This window comes from Anolis carolinensis, chromosome 3 (genome assembly GCF_035594765.1).
Source record: "Anolis carolinensis isolate JA03-04 chromosome 3, rAnoCar3.1.pri, whole genome shotgun sequence".
NCBI classification, from domain to species: Eukaryota; Metazoa; Chordata; class Lepidosauria; order Squamata; family Dactyloidae; genus Anolis; species Anolis carolinensis.
In genome coordinates this window covers 137,063,045-137,085,738 of record NC_085843.1, presented here as the reverse complement: position 1 = coordinate 137,085,738, position 22,694 = coordinate 137,063,045, and the positions used below count along the sequence as shown (strand labels likewise).

General features: G+C 38.3%; 1 protein-coding gene across 3 annotated transcripts in view; it reads right to left on the bottom strand.

Annotated features, from left to right (window-relative positions):
* gpc6 (glypican 6) overlaps positions 1-22,694 on the bottom strand; it is a 954,464-nt gene that overhangs the window by 925,944 nt on the left and 5,826 nt on the right. The gene's annotated exons all lie outside the window — the stretch shown is intronic.

Genomic DNA, 22,694 nt, shown 5'->3' with positions numbered 1-22,694 from the left:
GAAATCCACAAACCTCTCTGCATATTACATCCAAACATGTATTCCTTCCAATAGCCTTCCAATAACTCTAATAAAGGGCACCACCACAAAATATGTCTACACTTGAAAAGAAACACCTCATCCTAAATGGAAGGTTTACTGTCCCCACAATGCATAATGACTTCTGCTAAGTATTGGGGGGGGGGGGGGGTTCGGGGGGGAGGTGGCTTTGAATTGACTTTGGCCTGTTTTGCTCTGACTAACCATGTGTCACAAGGCACCTATCTCTTATTTATGTGCTGTAGTGACTGACCACTCTGAAATAATCTGTAACAAGCACAAAATATTTTGTTTGTTTCTTTTAAACTATTAATAATATCTATGCTGTAAGAGCTTTTTCCTCTTCTTTGTCCATACTGGGGTTCCTACCAGAAGTTCTCACTGTGCATCATTAACATATTACATGTTTGAGGTTCCTTCAATCCATATAAAGTGATCAATGTAGACAACGCCTGGGAGTTGTGAAGAGGCTAAGGACTCCATTCTTTCCAGTGTGTGGGTGTGTGTGTTTATACTGGCATTTGAACTTCAGGATTAAGGGATTAAGAGAGAGGGAAGGAGAGAGGGAGGGAGACGGAGAGAGAGAGAGATGCACCATTAAGAAAAGTACAAAAGATGATCTGGATCCGCATAAAGCTTGCATATATTTAGTTACAGTAGAGTCTCACTTATCCAACACTCGCTTATCCAACGTTCTGGATTATCCAACACATTTTTGTAGTCAATGTTTTAAATACATTGTGATATTTTGGTGCTAAATTCGTAAATACAGTAATTACTACATAGCATTACTGCGTATTGAACTACTTTTTTTGTCAAATTTGTTGTTAAACATGTTGTTTTGGTGCTTAATTTGTAAAATCATAACCTAATTTGATGTGTAATAGGCTTTTCATTAATCCCTCCTTATTATCCAACATATTCGCTTATCCAACATTCTGCCGGCCCGTTTATGTTGGATAAGTGAGACTCTACTGTATATGTTTAGCTATTATTTATTTATTTATTTATACCCCACTTTATCTCCCCAAAGGGGGCTCAAAGCGGCTAATAGAAATAATTGTTTCCGTTTTCCCATGGTAGAGAAAACTGTGAGCTGTGAACTTGTTCATTCTGCTGTTCAGGTGCTAATTATTAATGATCAACTTTAAGACTCTTCATGTTTTCCATTTTTCCCCATTAAGAGCCAACTTGGCCTTGACAGATTTTCAAACAGAAGATACAATTGATTGACTGATTGAGTGAAATACTTATATTCCATCCTGTCTGGATAGTCTGCAATAATCTCAGTTTAATCTATTTGAAGCAATATAAAACAGTAAAAAGATTCAAACAGATTGAAAGCATGTTTACCATTTGAGAAGTTATGACATTTTAAAGATTTTACACAAACACACATTTTCAGATTTGTTCATCCAGGAAAAGAGTTTTGTGTACTTGGATTCAAAACCTGAATCCCTTTGTATTCAGATAAATTAGATTTGCACTGATTTAGGATGTGGCAGATACATATAGTATGGGGTCTCTAAGCTGGACCTGTCAAAGTTGAATTTTGCAGTCTGGTAATAGTTTTGGTTTCATTACACATTCCTTCATCAAGAGAAGGGAAAGAAGCAGAAAATTAAGTACTGTGAACACGAGACAAAGCAAAACTGACAAGACTCATTCAAACTTATTTCAGTTAGAGACCTATCACTGACAGTTAATCCTGTGTGAAGTAGGATACCTCTCTGGGCATCCTCTCCAACCCAAAACTATGGTGGTCAGCCACTTTTTAGCACAGGATTATTTCAATTTGGAGAGAAAACCAACTAAAAAACAACAACACCTTGTCCTGAAGTACTCCAGGTATTTACTATGAAATCAGAAGGATAGCTTGCACGATAAGAGAGAATACAGGCTGCACATTTTGCCGTCTTTATTCGTTGTATGAATTTCTTACTAGGCACAAAGAGAGAGAAAAGGCTAATGGCACATTTGTGCCCAAATGAGGCAGGCAGAAACAAAATTGGAATCCACCCACAGGGAAAGAAAATCTCCCATCTGATCAATGTCCTGCATTCATTCTTTGAAACATCATTTTAAAACGAAATATCAGAATGTCAAATATTAAAATATCTGCATCTTGGCCTCAGTGAAGGGATGGGTTCTCTGCCTTGCATGGAATCATTTTCAGACAATGATTTACAACATCCAGCTGGAGCAAATGTAAAAAAGCTCATTCAAAGTCTACATTGATAATTAACTGGGTACAAAGATGCCTCCAGGAAGGACCCATCAATTATGGGAGGAATCTCAGTGGGATGCAGAGCAGACACACTTTCAAACAGACGTTTTTAGCCACAGAGAACTTTATAAGATATCTTTTGCTGTAGCACAACATGTTTAACCATGACAAACTCATTCTGAATTGTCTAAAATCAAAGGCACTTTGTTCTGGAAAGCAGTAGCAGTAGCAAAACTATTGTTAAGGCAGAATCAGTCTTTGACAGAGAGTGAGTAGAGCAGGGAGCCTAAAGCTCTTAAATAAGCTCAAAAGTCAAGGAATAAAGAACATATCTGTGAAATTCTAAAACAACTCTAAAAACTAAACAAAAATTCAAAAACTGAAAAAAATAGTCTATGCCAAAGAAAAGTTTCAAATAGAGGGCCTCCGTGTGGTTGAAACAAGAAAAAGCAAGAGATGACATTCCACCTTTTTCAGAGAGATGTCCTAACTGAAAGTGAAATAAAAATGTGAATAGGTCAGAAAAGTGAAAGGAAAAGGCACCCCTACATTTGGGTTTATTTTTCTTGTAAAACCTCTATACCAGTGATTCTCAAACTGTGGGTCCCCAGATGTTTTGGCCTTCAACTTCCAGAAATCCTAACAGCTGGTAAAGTGGCTGGGATTTCTGGCAGTTGTAGGCCAAAACACCTAGGGACCCACAGGTTGAGAACCACTGTTCTATAGCATTTCATCTTTTTTTCTATAACTACTTTAATTTCCTTTCACTGGAATTGTTCCAGTGTTCTACTGCTGTGCTTATTAATCAAACCGTGACTGCGACTACAAAACCAAAAACCCATTGTACAAGGTAGGTGATGGGAACACTGAATATTTGGCTGCTGTTGATGGGATTTTTCCTTCAATAGCAGGAGAGAGGTTAATTGCAAGGAGGCAGATCAGCAGCAGGATGCACATGATGCCATACAATAGGGTCCATCATCAAAGATAACAATCTTGCTTCAATGCCGCCGTGCCTTCATTATGCAATAAAGTCCCATGTCAACTTGACAGCATATACCAACAGCAGGGCCTCAATGATAGCAATGTATGGGGGCAAAGGTGCAATCTATGGTTAACCTCCATATTTACTGGGTTTTAACAGGACCTTGCTGAAAGTGAAAAAACTGTTAATAAAGAAATTTCTGTTTTTTCCCCTGAGAGAACACTTCCCTGGGGATTTCCAGGTCTTCCAGCATGAGTCTAAGATCAAAATCTGCTGGAAACTGGTGTCATATTGGAGAACCTAGAGATTTCTAGAGATGTTCTCTCTAGAAATCTCTAGGTTCTCCAGCATGGGTGAAGGAAATTAACCACAGAGTTTCACTCAAGGATCTAGAGATTGTTAGAGAGAACATTTTAATCAAATCTGGGAATAATCAAATCTATAAAAGTCAAAACTGAAGATGTGGATGAATGTCTGTATTCAGTTTCTTAGGACCTACACATCCTGACCTCTTGGTCTATGCTGCAACTCCATTACCATCTAGAAAAATATCTACAATTACATGTCATTTGTGGCAGCTCTGTTTTTCACACTGATGATGAATGCAGCAAAAACTGAAAGACATTTCCATAAACCATAAATCATCAAAAACTACAGGTGTTCTACTAAGGGACAAGAACTGTTATGCCTCCTAGCTATTTTGTCTATTGAGAGTTAACTTGCAAGAGATACTGACTTTGGGGAGCTAATTAATGAATTTACAATGTAAAAGCCCAGAAAAAAATAAAGCTTTTAAAACAAAATGGAATACATCTCTGAAGTGCAACAGTCCAAGGCTATTATAATAAAAAAATCAATCAATCAATCAGAACATAAAGTCTTCATTAGAACCAACTGAAAAATTACGAAAAGTTCAGCAGGCATGGTTGGACCTTCCTCAGAGTGCCAGTACACTGGCCAACATACATTTTGGTGCTTCAAATGTTAGCCTGTTTCTGGATATATCTGATGTGCTGATTCCAAAAATGGCACCAGTTTTCACCCATCAGTTCTAGTTTCTGAGATACAGACCATAGGCCATCTACCAGTTGCCATCTGCTCACCCATAGAAAATCATGATGAACATATGAGTTGATGTGGTCTATCCAATGCAATTTTCTGAATCAATGCCCCAAATAACCCCAGGCACAGGCCTAAAAACCATAACACTAAGATTTTTTTTTTGCTGTGCTGTGTTGTTTTAAATAAAAATAGGGATACTGCACAGGGAAGGATTGGAAAGCTACACTATAACTTCAGAAATAATTTTTTAAGAAGTTATTTTCATAATTAAAATACAAACTTTTTTCACAATATTTGTGCATATATATAATATTGGATCATAATAATATGTGTATGGGGGAACTGCGTCACCCTATCCAATAGGGATGCCATGCTACTCACTACCCAGAATTTTAGTACCCCGAATCGAATTATTGCCACATTGTCAAGCTGCCCTGAGTCCCCTCTGGGGTGAAAAGGGCGGGGTAAAAATATAGGAAAATAAATAAATAAATAAATAATAGCTACACTGTGCCAGTTTGCAATATTAACTGTCCCAAAGTCCAAGCTTTTCCCTCAAACCGCAACAACAGTTGCTTCTCCACCCCAACACCCAACTTTCAGAATATATCATCTTCCTTGTCTGACTCTTAAATGGACAAATCTCTTCTTTTATATTCTTCCCTCCTTAAGGACCCAATCCAATAGTCGTGACTAGACAGTTATACATAGACTAGGCTAACTCTTGTCTAACTTGTCTTCAGAGTGTGCTTTGTCTCTTGATGTCTAGTTCTCCAAAGAATTTTAAATAAAATTAATCCTATGGGAAAATATAAAAATGCAACACATACAGATCTTTTTAATACGCTTAAAGGTTTGATTCCCCCTCCCCCTTATGCTTCCCCTCTTTCTGTATTCTTTCCCATTTTTTCCTCTAATGTCTACTGCTGGGCTTTTTCTCTTCTTGCCTCTCTCCCCTTCCTTGTTTATTTTCTCTAACCTTGAATCATTCAAATCCCATTCCAATACTCTAAGCACTGTGCCACACTTCTGTCAGTCTGATTTACTTTCACAGTCAATCTGTGAACTTTTATCTGTATCTGTTTTAACTAAAGTCTCAGTGCTGGGAGAAAGGGAGGATGATAATACCAATAACAATAAGAATAGTGATAAACAATAGTATTGTGATTATGGCAAACATCATGTTTTGCTTTTGCCCAATCTTCTGCCGTTAGAGAAGATTATAAATAAATATAAGTTGGAGCACCTTAAAGATTGGGATGGGGGTAAATGCATATTTACTGGTGTTACTGGACTGCAGCTTCCAGCATCTCTTACTACTAACAATAAGGACTAAGGCTGCTGAGGGTTGTAGCCCAACAGTATGAGAACAGCCACATAATTTCCATCCCTGTTCTACATGGTTTTATCAAAGGAGAAATCTTCTCATCACTGCATGAGCAGAGGGCTGCCCTGCTAACTCTTGAACAAAACACTCACCCAAGCACCCCTTTTGCTATCATATCTTGAAATTAGTCTTGCACATCTTTTATTATGACAATTTTGACCCAACTTCATATTGCATACAGGAAATTAAAATCATCCTATTAGAAAAGAGCACATTGGATTTCATTTGGGAGGCACTATAAGAAAGCTCATCCTTGGATGAAAAGGTGGGAATTAAATTGTGAAAGAGAATTTAGAAGCAATGATTAGTGTTCCCCCTTTCCTACCTTACAAAGACTACAGAATGCAGACAATCCAGTACAAAATGAATCATTTTAATCAAAGAGATTTTCCAATGCACAGATTTGTTTACTTAGAAATGACATGAAATATTTAACAGACACTTCTGTAAATAGGAGTAATGTTTTCATTCTTATTTGTAGAACAGCCATTTACCAATTTTAAATAGTCTCACCCAAAGGAACTGTGTTTTCCCTTCACAGTATAGCCCCAGGCTTAATTTGCTATCCAGGTGGAATAAAAAGGTAACAAAAGCAGCAAGAGAACTGAAACAGCTTATCCTGCCCAGTTTAATCTCTGGTCTATATGACAGAATGGCTTCAAAATATTTGAATGGGAAATTCAGCAGGGAAGAGTCAGGCCCTCTCGACACCACACAATTATAACATTAGGATTCCACTTTAACTTCTGAGACAGTATTCAACAGAACCCTGGCATTTGCAGTATGAAATTGCACTCGGCCATTCTCCTTTTAGGGCTTGTCTACACAAACCAAAATATCTCATTGCAAATGGAATACTGGCTATCTTCATGTCAAACAACTACTTTTGATGAGTTCCCTGGGGATTTTACCTTTGAATTGGCTTTACCCCCACTTTAGAAAAAGTTGGGGGATACTTTGAGTCTCCTAGAAACTTCAGAGTATCCCACAGCTTCAGGGCAGTCTGGACAACTGGATCATGTGCAATTCAGCCAGATCTGCTCTCCAGACAGGACACCAGTTCCATCTGCCTTTTCCTACACTCATCAGCACACGGAAAGCAGATAGATCATGACTATACCACTGCCACTAGAATCATAGAATCATAGAATAGTAGAGTTGGAAGAGACCACATGGGCCATCTAGTCCAACCCCCTGCTAAGAAGCAGGAAATCGCATTCAAAGCACCCCCGACAGATGGCCATCCAGCCTCCGTTTAAAAGCCTCCAAGGAAGGAGCCTCCACCACAGCCCCGGGGAGAGAGTTCCACTGTCGAACAGCTCTCACAGTGAGGAAGTTCTTCCTGATGTTCAGGTGGAATCTCCTTTCCTGTAGTTTGAAGCCATTGTTCCGTGTCCTAGTCTGCAGGGCAGCAGAAAACAAGCTTGCTCCCTCTTCCCTATGACTTCCCTTCACATATTTGTACATGGCTATCATGTCTCCTCTCAGCCTTCTCTTCTGCAGGCTAAACATGCCCAGCTCTTTAAGCCGCTCCTCATAGGGCTTGTTCTCCAGACCCTTAATCATTTTAGTCGCCCTCCTCTGGACGCTTTCCAGCTTGTCAACATCTCCCTTCAACTGTGGTGCCCAAAATTGGACACAGTATTCCAGGTGTGGTCTAACCAAGGCAGAATAGAGGGGGAGCATAACTTCCCTGGATCTAGACGCTATTCCCCTATTGATGCAGGCCAGAATCCCATTGGCATTTTTAGCAGCCGCATCACATTGTTGGCTCATGTTTAACTTGTTGTCCACGAGGACTCCAAGGTCTTTTTCGCACACACTGCTGTCAAGCCAGGCGTCCCCCATTCTGTATCTTTGATTTCCATTTTTTCTGCCGAAGTGAAGTATCTTGCATTTGTCCCTGTTGAACTTCATTTTGTTAGTTTTGGCCCATCTCTCTAGTCTGTCAAGATCGTTTTGAATTCTGCTCCTGTCTTCTGGAGTGTTAGCTATCCCTCCCAGTTTTGTGTCGTCTGCAAACTTGATGATCGTGCCTTCTAACCCTTCGTCTAAGTCGTTAATAAAGATGTTGAACAGAACCGGGCCCAGGACGGAGCCCGGTTCTGTTCAACATCTATTGTCCCTACTGGTCACAGAGCTCCATGAGAGCTTCTGGCTACTACCGGCATCTCTGCTGATATTATGTATAAGTGAGGCAATTTCACCCTCCGCCTTCCATAGCACATGGGTGTCTCTTCTAATGTCCAAACAGGATGCCTGCATAATGAAGAAAGGGGATAGTCCCTCTTCTCCATGCTGGTCATGTGGATGCCCCATTCTGATGTGAACGGAGGTGCCCATGATGACCAGGAGCTCTAACACATCTTAGTGGCTGTAGAGATGGTAGAGAGAAGTTAGTTATAGCCACCCCAGGGGAGTGGCTGCACCCTCAGCCATGTAAACAATCACAATGGATTCAGCACTGCCCTGGATTTGGGGCTATTCCAGGGCACATATACACTGGACTAAACCACTTGGTATGGATGAGCCCTTAGTCTGATAAATGTAGACTGAAAAACAATTCTCCAACACATTGCACAAAGTGCAACAGTAACTTCTGTGTTGGTGAACATTATAGAACTCAATCTTCTCTCTTTAACTTTCTTCTGCCACCACCCATTCCCTTGGGCTGCAAAAGAGGGAAAGCAGAAAGTCCCGTTTCAATAATGTATCTGAAAAACCAACCAGTCTGGTTACTCCCCGCTCTAAGCAGTTTCTAATCAAAGTAATCCTAAGAAAACCAATCCTGTAACTTTTGCTGAGATCCATGTTTGCTGATTTCTGCTTTGCTCTTGTCTTCTCTTTTGTGTATGTTGGTAGGCAGGCTAGTTTTTTATTGGTACAGAATGCTCAATACTTTAGTAAGTTCCCAATCAATACATATGTTAAAATCAACCTATTGCAAGATAGATCTACTGCCCGAGGCAGCAGCTGCGGAAATGATGCTTTGGTAGGAAAAGGAGGAAAAACTCAACTACTGGCTTTTCATATCCTTTTCACCAGCTGCTCAATAGGAAACTCTGCGGAAAGGCTATTTGGATCCTTAATGTAACAGACCTTATAGGACTGGGGAAGGGGGGAGCAAGTACAGCAATTTGCTGTTTTGTGTTTGGAGTATGAGCCCCAGCCACTTCCTTTGCCTGAACTGAAAACAGCTTCTGTCATGAGCGTGAAAATCAATTCCACAATAACGAGGGTAAAATGAGCTTGAGATGCCTCTGCCTTCAAGATCAGCTGACGCAGTAGAGCCTCCTCCTGGGCACATGTGGTATCTACATGCAGTTTTGCAAGGAACGCTCCCCAAAGGCTTTCATGAAACAAATAACAGTTCAGGTACTATTAATAACTTTCCAACAGAGCTCGCAGGAGACATACCTTGGTAAAGTCTGAATTACAACCATGCTCAGAATAAGCAGCAGGAAGCAACACCAAGCCGGAAAGGTTTGGCTCAATGCTCAGGTTTATTTGCCTTTTATGTTCTGGATTATAGTCACCACCTAGCATGCCCTTTCTTCCAAATTACAGTATGTAAATATCTTTAAAGGTATTAAAGCTTTGTTTTATGTGGCATGAAGTAAATAGATCATATTTAGTGATGGTAAATAACACATTGTTGAGCATGCTGACAATTGTCTTTTATGTCACACACAAAATATTATTTAATTTATTATTATTATTATTATTAATAATAATAATAATAACTTTATTTTTATACCCCGCCCCATCTCCCCGAAGGGACTCGGGGCGGCTTACATGGGGCCTAGCCCGATAAAACAATCAAATATCAATGATACAACAATAAAACAATTATACCAATAAAACCTCAATTATCAGTAAAACAATCGATAAAATCGACATGAAGCATACAATATTAAAACAGGAGACTAATTCATAAAACCCAGTACAGAATTGAAAAAGTTCCTCTATGCTACCTCAATTCCTAGGATGAAAATGAAAAATGACAGCTGATAAGATACTAATTAGGTAGAATTACTTCTGATAATTCAATGTCATACTGTGGAAAGTCAACGGAAATATTTTTTTTTTTGTATGCATATACATGTGTGTGAAGAGAGATGTCCCAACTGGAAATAATTTTACAAGAATATCTCCATTAACAAAGTGTCTTTCCACATCCCTTTCACGCCTTGTCTTTTCTTCAATCTGATTTTTTAAGAAGCATCAGCATTGAAAAGACAGTAAAATGTGTCTAAATCAGAGATTTCCAAATTGTAGTTTACCAGGTGTTTGCAATTTCAACTCCCAGAAGCCTCATCTATCTTGGTCAATGATCAGCAATGGGAGCAAAATTCCAAAATCCTGGGATATCAGAGTTTGCGGAATATAGAGCTAGAGAAACAGTGTTGGGGTAAACACCCAGCATTTTCAAAAAACCCAGCATTTTCTACCCAGGAAACAGGCTTTTCTGTGAAGAAAATAATATTTTGGTGCAGAAAATCATGCTTCATGTGCAAAAAAGCTTTTAATGTAAGCCTTTTGTGTCTTCTTATGGAGAGCAAAGCAGGGTATAAGTAAACATAATAATAATAATAATAATAATAATAATAATAATAATAATAATAATAATAATAATAATAATAATAATTGTTCAGATGATCCATTGGAACTTGTGCCACAAATACCATCTGCCTGTGACAAAGAACTGGTGGGATCACAAGCCTGAAAAAGCTCCAGAAACTGAACATGTAAAACTACACTGGGACTTCCAAATTCAGACTAACAGAGTTTTGGAAACTCCTGAAAAGAAACAAAGTATGGATCATCCATGCTTCAATCCCAAGCGACAGCAGGATTGATGAGAAGCAACTGGAAAAACTGACACGACACGAGGATTTAAAGAATGAACAGCAAAGACTCTGGCACAAGCCAGTAAAGGTGGTCCCAGTGGTGATCAGCATACTGGGTGCAGTGCCTAAAGACCTTGACCAGCACTTAAAAACAATCGGTGTTGACAAAATTACCATCTGTTAGCTGCAAAAGGCCACCCTACTCAGATCTGCATGCATTATTTGCTGATACATCACATAGGCCTAAACTCTTGGAAGTGTTCGACATGTGTTCCAATACAACAGCCAGCATAGTGATCTTGCTTCCTGTGTACTAATCTTGTTGTGTATCAAATAATAATAATAATAACAATAACAACAACAACAACAACAACAACAACAACACACCAGGTGCAAATTTTGGCCAAAATTAATCCCGAATTGCAAAAAAACAAACAAAAAAAACCTTATTAGTATACTTCTCTTCCTGTCAGGTTTTTTAAAAAATGTTGTTGAATAATTTTGAATATCCTTCCCACTCCTACACCAGATCCCCCAAAGAGACAGATAATAACAAACGAACCAAACTCTACCTGGACATGAACAGGGGGAAGCCGTTCCTCCTCTGGTCCTGGCATTCAAATTTCTCACCAATTCTACTCTTCCCTTGCAAGAAGCAAGTACTGGATATTATTATTATTATATATATGCACACACACACACTGTATTTCTATCCCACTTTTCTCTCGCATCGGGACTCAAAGCAGCAAACAGTATATAAAAAGCAAAGACACCACATACAATGACAATAATCAATCCCATCATAAACACATTTCCATCTAATAAAACTGTAAAGTCCACATCATATATAATTAAAATATAAACAAAAAAACACAAACATGGGTAAAACCTTCAATAGTAATCTAGTAATTAAGTCACTTAGGCTGTAGTCAGGTCCATTGCAAAAAGTCTAGTTCAGATCAAATATTGCACACAATAGGTCTAGCATTCATTCTCCTTGTATGTTCTTGAATAAGCAATGAAACAAAAGTCTGAAACTATTGGATCCTGCGCTACATTCTAAAATTAAATTTTTTAAAAAGTTTATTCTCAGAGAGAAAAGGCAGTTACCACATGACCATTTTAACTATGTCTCAGGTGGTCGTTTAAAGAGAAAGAGAGAGAGAGAGAGAGAGAGAGAGAGAGAGAGAGAAAGAGAAAGAGAGATTTCACAAAGAAAAACAATCTGAACTAATCTTGAATCGTGTATTATAGTTATTTGAAATACAATAAATAGACCGAATGTCAAATTAATAATTTGACATGAAGATGGGAGAGACGTTTCTGTCATATACGCACATTTTCTATGGTTCTAGATCTGTTTTGGAGTTCCTTACAGTTCACTTAACTGAGTAATTTGTATGTTTTGCCACACACCCTGTTTCCCTCAAGTAGGCATTTCTGACAGGTACATCTTTTTTTCCCAGCTTTCTGCTCACAGCATTCTTTGTTTTGAATGACATGGAATAATTTGAGTATATTAGATATGGAAGAAAGAAACACTCAATGGAAAAATAACTTTAAAAAGTAGGACAGGCAAAGAGGAAATCTCAAGGTTTCACAGGGAGTTTTTGTAAGCAAAAAAACGCCTTTACAGGAAGGGCTTTCGAAAAACAAACCACAATATTCCCTAGTGTTCTCATTCTGCTAGGCCAGGATGGTGAACCTGCAACCTTCCAAATTCTGCATTACAAAATCCATAATCCCAAACCCCTGGAAAGGCTGTTTGAGGATGACAAATTCTAGAATCTACCACCCTGTGAGTCCATCACTGGTGGGAGGTGTAGTTCAATGAGGTACCAGCACTCTTGACAGAGAAGGCTATAGACGCCCATCATTCCAAAGCAATGAGATGTGGCAATTAAAGTGGTGTCAAATTGAATGAATTCTACATGATAGAAGAACCCTAAGATTCAATCTCTCACTTCTCAATTTAAGAGAGGCAAGTGCTAAGGATGGCCCAGATGGAGAAGAATTTCATTTGCACTTCATTTTTAATCAAACCAACCTAATTTACATATCAAATTAATATATGGGTCAGGAGACAGCTAACCTTTAGACTTGGTGACTTCTCTAAATGTTGCTGTGCCTTCTCACCTCGAAAACTGTGCTGCCAAATTTTAGCACAAAATGTCCAAAAACCTCCAAAAGGTCACATGTCTCCCACTCCTGTATTACATACTGAAGAGACTGTTTAAGCAGAAAAAACAGTACTACTATCTCACTGTGCTGACAATCTGGAATGCAAGCTTCATTATGTGGAAAGGTTATATTGTACGGCATGAGTCTCCGAATCAAGCTGTACCAAATAACCACGGGGCATGTCAGAGTAGAGTCAATCCATATAGCACCCTCCAAAACTAAATGTAAAGGGATCAAGAGCAGTAAGTGCAATTTCACATACAGATGCAGTACTCCTATTCTATCCATGTGTAAGATACCAAATAAAGGATTTTGCTACATGTATGATCTTTCCCCAGGGAATATCAGTACACTTGTATCCACTGGTAGTATGATTCGGAAGGAGTTGGGGGTGCCCAAGCAAACTAGAGCATTTTCTTGGATTTTTTTTCTTGAAAGTTTATAGACACTTTCCTTTGATATATTTTTATGGCTTACATGCTCAATATAAATTATGCAAACAAAGAATAATTTGCCTCTGGACTTCTAGGAGGAAAGATTTGAACATTCAAAGGCATTGTTTGTTTTTTATTTTTTAACAAACAGAAGAAAAATATTTATTTATTTATCCCATTTGTACCCTGCCTTTCTCACCCCAGAGGGGACTCAAGGTGGCTTGTGGATATGGATACAATGGATATTTATCCATGGATAAATATGGATAAAAAGGTGTTTGTAATCTACTAAAGGGAAAAAAGATAGAGGAGATGACCTTAACAGCAGCGTTATACAGCTAGCCCTCGGTATCCACAATTTCTGCATCCACAAATTCAACCAATTTTAGTATCTGGGAGAAGGGAGAAGGTCCTGTAGACAAATCCAAGTGAATACCAAGGTCCCACATGTTAACATGGAAATAAGCCTCACTTTTTTCTATAGAAGTTAATTCCACCTAAACCTACTCAAAATTGTAACCTTTGCCAGTTCAGCACACTTTGGAATAATTTCTGTTGAGGGGGTTCTATTTTTTCTGATTGCTTCTACTTAGAAAAGGACTTGAGTTAACCCTGAGAGGAACCTATCACAGGCTTATCTTGGCAAGATTTGTTTAGAGGGGTTTTTTGCCTTTTCCTTCTTCTGAGGTTGAGAGTATAATCTTATCCAAACTCATCCAGGCCCCTTCTACACTACCATATAATCCAGATGATAAAATCAGATAATCAACATTATCTGGATTATATGAGTCCACACTGCCATATAATCCAGCAAATAATCTGGATTTTATATGGCAGTGTAGAAGGGGTCCCAGTGGGTATCAATGGCCAAATAGGAACCCTGGTCTCTAAAGTACTAATTCAATTCTCAAACCACTACATCACTTGCGTAAATTCAATGGGTTTACTCTAGTTGTGAATGAAAACTGGATCAAGATCTCAGGCTACAGAATGAACTATTCCTGTTTGTTCTATGGTTTTATCAAGGTAAAACACATGATTAGTGATAAACTTTGCACTATGGTATGTTTGTGGCATTAAAATAGCCTGGCTACTTTTGCTCCTTTCTTTGTGTCCTAACAGGATCTCCATGTTAAAGAGATACATGGCAAGTCTCTATGCTGCAAGTAGTGGCACCTAACCTATTGAATTTGGTCAGTACAAGATGGTTTTGGATTTTATTCATGATTTGTTTTCTAGAAGCAAAGGAAAACTACCATAGACTTCTGTTAACCCTTTGCCCCTCCTCCTTTTTCCAGTTATTTTTGATTGAGTATTTCTTTCTTCCATATCTAATATACTCAAATTATTCCATGTCATTCAAAACAAAGAACTACCATAGACTTCTGTTAACCCTTTGCTGTACTTTATATCTTTAATTGGCTTGAGGTTTTTATAAACGTGTACAGCTTTGAGTGCAATACAGATTTCTAAAATCCTTTTCAAGTCAGAAATAACTTGAATAGCGGTCACAACGTGTTTATTAGTATGTTCCCATTGATTTAATGTGTCCACTTTAGTTGATACTGAGAAACTGATTTAACTCAGTGTGTTTATAGAGAGGATCTAAATATGTTGATGCAAAAGAAAGTGAAGACCATGAAAACTTAGGCCTAATGTGTCATGTAATGCACTGCAGGAACTATTGTGCCAGCTTTGATGGAAACATGAAACTTACTGACAGTGTTCAATCTCTTTTCAAACTGGAAAATGTACTCCTCACAGGTCTGAAAAGCAATGCTGCCATTTAAGAAAAGAAGCAACTCAGCAAAAGCAATACATTTCTTTTGAGTACAGAGAAATGGAAATATATCCATCATGTTTGGAAATGCTTGTCTCATTTGTACAGAGAACAAAGCAGGAAAAGTCTGAAAACCGGACATCCAATTGTTCTGTTTCATACACAGATGATTCAAGAAGTGGCTCGACATAAGACATTAACTCTGAAATATATCATCCCTTTTCCCTCCCAGGAGCCATTGTTTACAGAAAGCATATGTAATTTTGCTGAGATAACCACCAGTTCCAGGATTTCTTCAGGAACAGATGTTACACAGTTATCTCTAAAGAGACCTATAAAGAATTCCAGAATCCTCTGAAGAAAGCAAAGATCCAAGTTGTGTGTAATGCTATACTAAGTATTTTCCCACAGAAATAAGACACAAAAAGACATTGTTTAAGCTTGTTGTGAATATAGCATATAACAAATTTAAAAAACCTAACTGGACAGCCCAGGTTAGGTATGCTATCTCAGCCTGGCCAACCTCACATGATCACTACGGAAATAATATGGAAAACAAAAGAGCCACTTTGAACTCATTAAAGGAACGGCTGGACATAGATGCACCAATTAGCTAACCATTAGCATTATAACCTTATCACATGGGGTAGCCCCTTCCTCCCTATGATGTTTCACCAGCAAGCATGGCGAAATGACAGGCATGAAGGGTGACTCCGTGAAGGCATGAAGGGCAGAAGTGTGCTGGTTTCATTGGAGCCAACACAACACGGGAAGGCTCCCGTGTTTGGAGTGAAGAGTTCAAAGACGCTTTTACTCCAGTTGGGGGCAAGACTTTTGCCGGAAGTCACATGACATTGTGTGATGGCAGGCATGGGCCTCCATCCTCAAAGCAGGCTGGAAGCATCCTAGGACACTTGATTTGGTCAGTGTGATGAGGTCCTTAGACTAAAACCTGAATACTGTCTGTTATGAAACAACTGCTAGTGAAAATAGGTAAATCAGGGTTCCATATCAAAATGTAGATTGTATCTACACTTGTCCAATTAATCCAAGTTAAACAATCCTAGAGGTGCTCTAAAGTAGCCTTGGAGCATTTCTGAGCCATTTGCCATCCACATGACCATGTGGGCTCTTTGGGGTCACCTACCAGCAGTTCTGCCAATGTCCCATTTCTACTCACATGGTTGGGTGTCATGTTACAACATAGAATCATAGAGCTGGAAAAGATTACAAGGGTCATTAAATTTGACCCACTGCCAGGCACAAGTATACAATCAAAGCAGTCTTGAGAGATGGCCATCCAGCCTCTGTTTAAAGTGACATCACTAGGACACACCTTCTAGGGAGCTGCTTATTGCTTGCAATGCAGCAGCTGGAGATGCAGAGAGTGGATTGGGCTGTCCGCACCTTCTAAACTCCAAGATCATTCCAGAGCTTCCTGGAATTCAATTTCACCTTTTAGCTATCTATAGCAACACTGCCGTTATATGCTTCAGAGTGAGCAATTGCTTGACTGTCTGGCAATACAGACAGTAAGGCTCCCGAGTCAGTTCCTTGACATTCCACTGGGGTCTGAACCCCTGGATCTACATAGGATAACCTAATTATTCAAATGGAGAAACTGCTGAAGTAGGTAATAATGGTAATCTGAAGGCTTATATTTCAGTGAAAATGTGACTTCACTATGCAGGAAACATGACCACTGATCCTTTAGCACCATAATGGAGTTTTAAGTACACAGCTTGTTATTTCAACTGAAAGCCTTAATGTAATTACACGAATCCTTACTTTACAATGCAGAAACTAAAATTAGTGTGCATAGTGTTCTGCCCTTTCCTGGAAAAATAAAATAAAGATATATTTTTAAAAAGCGAGTTGGGTGAACCTGCAGGGTCCACAGAGTCAGTCAAGAAAACGGCAGGTGGTAATTTTTAAAACAAATTGCCCAGAAAAAGCTTTTATTGTTGATGACTTGTTATAAGACTTGCCATTTGCAAGTAATTGTACATTCAACCGAAACTGGCCTTTTATGAGAGCCAAGTGGTAATATAAATGAAATTAATATATTCTTTATTGCAAACGTATAAATTGAATGGCCAAGCTTTTAACACAGTGCTTGACCTCTTTGGTGTCTGAACATCACCAGGTCTCTGAAAGAGTATATAAGATTCTCAAGGATGAAAAAGGAACAAAGTGGGGGTGAAATGGCTTTAGCACATTAGCACTAAATGATGAACAGACTACCTACAGGTTTATTAATCCTAACCTTCCCACTCTTGATTGAAAATAACTGCAACACAATACATGAGGTGTAAGGGCTAGCATTAGCAGAACCCATGTTGCTCTTTCGAAAGAGGAAGAAGCTAACACAATCAGTTTCAGAAACATTGAACCAGGCTTCCTAGATCAGACCAAAGAGATATCTAGTTCACAAATTTTGAGACGAGGTGTCTATGCAAAGCCCACAAAGATGACGCAAGTACAACATTGCTCTCCTCTTCTCTAAACTAGCCTCTTGTTTTTCTTCTTTTAAAAACAAAATATCTAGACACGTTTTTGTTTTTGTGTTGTCGAAGGCTTTCATGGCCGGGATCACAGGGTTGTTGTATGTTTTCTGGGCTGTATGGCCATGTTCTAGAAGTATTCTCTCCTGACGTTTTGCCCACATCTATGGCAGGCATCCTCAGAGGTTGTGAGGTATGGAGAAGTTCAGCAAGGAAGGTTTATATATATCTGTGGGAAGTTTTTGTTTTTAATTTAGAATGGCCTGGCCAGATGGAGTGGAGAAAACTGATATTCTCTCAACAATCTAATATGCAAATTTTGAGTTATATTTAGAACAAGCTATTAGTACTACTTCCTTCTTGTTATTCAATAGCCTTACTTAAGATTATTGAAACAATCTTTCAACAATTTGCATTTGAGTAGGACTCTCACTGTCTCAGACCAAAGGCCAATTTAGTCAAGAATCTGTTCATTCTGTTTTACCTGCAAGTTCTGGGGAAGCTTCATAGCTTCAGCAGAAAGAAATGAACAGTCTCCAGAGGAACTAAATCAAGAACTGCACACTTCTCCTATGGAAATTTGACATTTTCTTATTTGTGAGCAGTTTAACCCAGTTAAATCTGCCCTAGAACAGCTCTGGATTCAACACAGTATGGAGCCACTATCTTCCCCCACTGGTTTGTGCTGGCTCCAGAACATCCTGCATCTCACCTTCTCCATGCCACCACAAAGCCTAACCAACCAAGAGCTTCAGCTAAGCTTCTGGCCATTGTGTGAGCCTCGAATGATATTGTAATCGAGCACCCACATGACCAGCAAGAAGAAGAATAGTGATTTCCCCTCCTTGCTGGTTGCGTGGGTACCCTATTTTGACATCAGCACAGATGCCCATGATAAATAGGAGCTTGAATTGAGCTCTCTAGCTAGGAGCAGTGTCAGTGGCAACATAATCACAATCCATCCTCTTTCCCTGCATTGATCGTGCAGAGAAAGAGTGATGGTGCCAATGTACACCCTGGACAGTAAATCAAGCTGAATGAGACCCAGCTCCAGTGTCCAGACAGCTCCAGAGCTGTGGGATACTCTGTAATATGTAGTCTGGTGAATCACCATGAAAAGCCATGAAAAACAACAACTCTCTTGATTCCATAACATTGAACCATGCCAGCTAAATGCAGTCAAACTGCATTCATTCTAAAGTGTAGATCAGGCAAACTTTGGCCCTCCAGGTGTTTTGGACTTCAACTCCCACAATTCCTAACAGCCAGTAAGCTGGCTGGGATTTCTGGGAGTTAAAGTCCAAAACACCTGGAAATCCAAAGTTTGCCCATTCCTGGTATAACTGCACCCTTGTCTTGATAGAAAGCACATTTGTTCCTGGAGGTTTGGGTGCTTGGTTTTGATTTCTGTGTAGGACACCATTCTGCAGTTTATCTCACACTGCTATCAAAGATCTTCCTACAATCTCAAGACAGGGAGAGAGGAGTTTCTGGAGGGGGGGGGCATGAATCAAAAATTGAATGTTCTCATTTGCATGACCAGCAATGCTCTCCCTTGAGTCAGAGAGGAACATGTAGCCTCCTGAAGCAATTCACTGAAAACTCCATGGACCATTACAATTTGCAATTTACGTACATCTGCTGAGATATAAATGCACCACCCTTGTGCAAAGGTAAAGCTACCACTTGTAAAACCCATGGAGTTTGCTTTTCACTAAACTGACCCCTTTTTTAAAAGTTATATAGATGTGATTTACTCTGGAATGGGGTGCAATGAATCTTGGAAAAACTGCTGAATGCTTTTTATGACACTGTACACAAAGACAAGCTCACCCACACCCAGCTGTCGCAACATAAATAGTAAATATGCACATCTACTTCAAAAATATTTTTGCATAGTTCGAATCAGCATTCCTAGTTACCTTAATCAATCACAGTCAAAACTATGTTAAAATTAATTATGAGATGGAGAAAAACAGCAATTTTTAAATGCTAGCATTTCCAATTTGCATAGAAGTTTGTGTATGGGCATGCTTCTATATTTCCTTACACTTGAAATCAGACTTCTTCAAAAAAAAAAAGGGGTTACATAGTAGAAAACTGCAACCTCTTAATATTGAGTTTATGCATTCTGTCTGTGCACCCTGTTTGGACATTGCAGCGGAGGCATAATACAGTATGGACTAGAGATGCCCCTCACTATGTCCTCAATCCCTGCCTGTTAAGAAAAAGTAATTCCTGGAACAGTATCCCTACTAGATGAGATTTTTGTGCAGTTCCTAATCTCTTTTAGAGTTTTGAGATGCACTTTTGGGTAAGTACTTGTGAGTTTTTTTCTCTTTGCAGAAATACACTTTTTAATGGGCAGAAAATTCTATGTGTAGAAAGTTCATTTATAAGCCGAGCAAACACACGTTTCTGTGAAGATAAATACTGAAGTCCAAAGAATCCATCTGTAGTGTTGTGATTTCCTGTATTTTTCCCCAGTGAGGTTTCCTATATCTCTGCTCAGAAATGAATAGCAAAAGGATATAATTTTCCTCCTTTTTATGGACAGGGCTTGGTCACTTGTACAAACTCTTCCCATAATATCTGAAGCAGCTTTTCATTTTCAGCACCCTTAATAGTGAAATATTATCTTCTATGGCTAAAAAAGAATTTAAAGTTGCAATTCAACTTCTGAAGGACCGACAATAAATAAAACCCTTCACTTTCAAACTGTTTTGATTCGTCTTGTACTAAGTTCAACAATCATGGGTTTGTGTAGTTTTGAATTTGCTTTGTGAGCTATTCAGAGATGCTGTATTATAAGACAGCTATAAAAAGGCAATAAGTATATAAAATATTGTCAAGTAGTAGTAATTTTCAAGGATTCAGGCAGAGACTTTTCTCAGCATTAGCTGGAGATTCAAGGTATTAGAAATTCTGAAATGTCGGTACACGAATATGCACTCTACCTTTAGTGAAAGTACTTCCAGAAAAATGTCTGTTCCTTCTTTTTGATTCAATAGACTTTCTTCTGGCAGCAAGATTCCCATGATTTTAACCATGGAAAAGGTCCAAGAATTGCACTGGTAGGTCTAGTTTCAGACAATCATAGAATGTATCGAGGACTGACTGAAAAGTTACATGATTACAGTATTATGGTGTGTCTTGAAGGCACGTCTGGCTTATGGTGACCCTAAGCAAACCTATCATCAGGGTATTGTTGACAGAATTTATTCAAAAGGGAGAGAATATGATTTTCCCATGGCCACCCAGTGGGTTTTCATGGCCAAATGGGTTTTTTAACCATCTCCCAGTGTCCTAGTCTAACACTCACACTACCATACCACACTGACTCTCTTCTGATTTAATATTAGGATAACACCAACCAACCAACCTAGGAAGTTGGTATAATATGTCTCTCACTGTACCAGAAGCTGACACAAGGTTTTCTGGGATAAACAACATGTATATAGATCTCAGCAATAACACTGGAAGGAAAGGAGCATATTTTAGAACTTTTTGGTCTTTGTGATCATTAAAGACATGCCAAAAATATCAATAATTCTAAAACCAGAATTCCTGACATGTCTTAAATTACAGAATAGCAGTATGCCAATTCTATAATCCTCAAATGATCTGAAAGAATGAACATATGGAAGACTAATATTTTACACATAATTTGATTTAATTTCAGAGTTAATGTTCTATGGATCAACGATGCATAAAAGAATAAAATTCTGAGTTACATGGATATAGATGCCTTCTTTTCTGTTAGCCATCTATTCTACCACCCATGGAGGCAATTTTTTCCCCATCCACATTAGTGTAGGTAAGAGACCAACTTACGGCCCTCATATAATGGAAATATTGCCAGTGCATCCAATACTTTAAAGAAATTTGCAACACTGCATATTTTGTGTGCATGCAAATCCCCAAACAGATTTAGATGTATGTGTTCTGTTTCAAAATTTGCTAGCTGGTGCAAAAAAAAAAGAGTTGCACTTAGCAATTTACCACCCATATAATGGAATGACAAAATAGTAAGTTTGTTGTTATATGACTGCTGTGCTTTCTAAACAATTTTCTAAGAAGGAAAATGTGTTATGAACAAAAATATATTAATAATCACATTAGTAACACTGTGGGTTTTTAAAAACAGTTTAAGCTAGATATATTTTAATATCAGGGCAAAAAATGTCAAATATAGTTTAAAATGTTCAGGCAAAAGAAGTCGTTCAGTTCAATACTCAAGGGAGTTTACAGAAAAGATCCATTACAGTCCATCTACATCCACTTGGTCCTGCAAATCTGGATAGTAAGACATATGTCCTTTCATATGTCCTTAGGACTTTCATTCCTAAGTGAGAAATGATTGCAAACATATTCTAGTAACAATTGAAGTGTCATATATTCCACATCTCCACTATACTTTTCATGTGAAAATTAGTGACATGCACTAAACCTGTCCTTATTTTAGGATGACACCATAAATCCAATAAATTGTTTTTTGAAAAGTTGACCCATCAAATTTCAACGTATTCACTCATTTGACTTATTCTCCTCAATTCATTTCTGCAAAATGTTCTCCTTAGCCCATTTCTACCCCAATTTTAAAACTATCAATTAATCTGTTCCATCACTCTTGTTTAATAAAGTGATTTTTTTTAAAAAAAATGTGAGCTTTGAATATGCCAAATATAGAACTCTATGTTCAATTCAAGTCAATCACTACTATTTGATATTTTTCTACACTCCCTTTTTTCCAAGATCTTTTGAAATCTGGTATATAGTTTAAGAAGAAAACTTTTGCCAAAATAAGTGGTTTTGTACATGAAATAGTAAAAATCAGACCAAGTAAACATTTTTATTAACTCTTTAGGTTGGTCACAGTAGTTTCTTGGGGATGGTGACAAAAAGATCATCACAATATTGCATTCCAAATTAGTTTTGCTTTCCAAGAAAGCACCTACAGAAGAAAACGCCAACCAATACATTCCATTAAATCAACCCAACATTCAAATGCATATACTATTAAACTTCTGCCATACATGAGTGTCATTTTAAGTTAAACTCACAGAACTAGAGACATAGCTTTGTAATATAGTAACAATTATCCAGAGGGATTTTTCCTAATTTCATATTGCAGACATATCAAAGGGGAATGCAATGATACTGACGCATTAAGACAGAAGTGAGAAGTACTATTAAATTCAAGAGAGATTGATGTAGTTATTTAGAACAAAGGTTAATTATTAGT